General features: G+C 34.7%; 1 gene segment (V, D, J or C); it reads right to left on the minus strand.

Annotated features, from left to right (window-relative positions):
* Nucleotides 1-1062: 1062 nt before the first annotated feature.
* On the minus strand, nt 1063-1431 carry LOC308418279 (immunoglobulin heavy variable 7-4-1-like). The segment is given in 1 exon: nt 1063-1431.
* Nucleotides 1432-2395: the final 964 nt, after the last annotated feature.

Genomic DNA, 2395 nt, shown 5'->3' on the forward strand with positions numbered 1-2395 from the left:
CAGGGTGTTGAAGTGGTGGTGGGTGTGTGGGGAAGTACCCTCATAGAAGCACATGTAGGGGGGGGGATAGGGATTTGTGGTAGGAAATTGAAAAATAAGGATAGCATTTGAAAGGTAAATAAACGAAATAACAAATAAGAAACACAAGTTTACAATACTCTCACTATGATGAAGTGAGAATGTTAATGGCCATTGGACATCAAGATTCATACTGAGCGTTTTATAAAAACAATGAAATCATTGTTAGCAGAAATTTTCATTTTGGGAAAATAATCCCACATAGATAACTGATCTGCTATCGCACACAGTGAGAAAGCTATATCTATCACAATATTTCCACAAATTACAGTGTAGACACATGAAAGGGTGGAAGAATTGAAAAGGGAATCAAATGTTTTTTTTTTTTTTTCTGTCACTATTTTATAAATTTACTATAACAAAATAAAACAATATTGAGAGAACTAAAAAAGACAAAGGATGTATTAGTCTGAAATTTTTATTTTAATATCAAAATAGGAACAAAATAATATTTGTCTTATGTGAAGACAAATATTAAACCTGTAACTTAGAAATTTGAAATTAAAAGAAATACAGATTAATGCATCAAGATGAAATTCAGTTCTTTAATAAGCTTATATAAATATGAAAATAAAAAGAACTTAATAATTATTAAATGTGCAGTTATTATTAATGAAACCCTAGCTGAGGTCTGAGAACTGGAAACAGGACAACCATATCTGATCTGTAAGATCTGAAAATTCAGATTTAGCTACGAAAATTAGGTTTTTCAGAATTTCTTGTTAATAGTTTAGTAAATAAATATTGATATTTGTCATATTAATAGTATTCATATACAAAAATATTCAACAAAATTATTCCTCTTTTTTTCTAGAAGCTAGTCTGTAAGAACCCCCTGAAAATATTTTGTGGATGACATTATGTCCATTTTCTATCTGTTTCATACTAAAATATTACTTCTGGATAAGTATCAAGGAGAAAACATTTTCTCTGTTTTCATCTGGGCACAGCTGAACCACATTCATCTCAGGGTTTCTGACACCCTCAGGATGTGGTTTTCACACTGTGTCTCGCACAGTAATATGAAGCTGTGTCTTCATTTTTGAGGTTGTTGATCTGCATATATGCAGTGCTGGCAGAGGTTTCCAAAGAGAAGATGAACCGTCCTTTGAAATCATCAGCATATGTTGGATTCCCAGTGTAAGTGTTGATCCAGCCCATATACTTCAAGCCTTTTCCTGGAGCCTGTTTCACCCAGTTCATTCCATAGTCTGTGAAGGTATACCCAGAAGCCTTGCAAGAGATTTTCACTGACTCTCCAGGCTTCTTCAGCTGAGGTCCAGACTGCACCAACTGGATCTGTGCTTGGGTACCTGGGAAGAGAACAGAGTGGAGTGAGGATTCATGTAACATCTTTGGTTCCCTTGGAGCATTTGTTTCAGATGTCTTACTTTGAGCAGCTGCCATCAGAAAAAGCCAGATCCACACCCAATTCATGATATATATGACTTGGTTTCAGTGGTTCCTTGAAAATAACTGGGTACTCTCTTGCTGGTATTTGAGGTGAACCACAGATTTCTACTCTTAAGTCTTCTATAGATTTGCATATGGCTGGGCTCACTAACTCATATTATACTAAACTTGATGCATAATTAGATATAAAAGGATCTCTGATCCTAGGTAGCTGAGCCTGTGACTTATACTGTCTGCTCTTCCTGACTTCACACCAATTGTTTTCTCTTCTAAGTTCTCTACTTGAGCTGGATTTACACCCTGATGTTCTCATCCACAAACCTCGTAGTCTCACTGTGTAACCTGAGCCTGAAAAAATGGCCTACAAAAACTACTCATTAGTTGGTTGCCCTGCTCTGTGCTCAGATTCAATGACTACATCCTTTGTAGTGGATTCCACCCTCTACATATTGAGACTTTTATATCAGTAATTCATTGCCTGCAAAGTCTAAATGGAAATTGTTATTAAACTTTTATGTTCCTCTGAATTTGAATACCATGAACTGGCCATATCTGATAACTTTTTTAGAATTAACATACAGTTTTTCAACTATAAAGCAGGTGATTTCACTTTACATACATCATATAGTAAATGTAAAATTTTAAGAAAGTAAAATAGAATAGATGAAATGTTTTGGAAGAAATTGTACACTTATATTAATATGAAAAATTTAAATTCTTACAATAAATAATGCAGAAGCAGATGGTGTAATAAAAAGTGTTTAAAATCTCGTTAGATGGATCGATGGGTAAGCACATGTACTGCCCTTGAAAGGGCTTGAGTTTTATTTCTAGCACTGAAACTACCCATTCCATCAGGTCGTGCATAAGCCAACAGTTTCTATCCTCTTAGCTATCTACACTC

This window comes from Micromys minutus (genome assembly GCF_963924665.1).
Source record: "Micromys minutus genome assembly, chromosome: 1".
NCBI lineage: Eukaryota > Metazoa > Chordata > Mammalia > Rodentia > Muridae > Micromys > Micromys minutus.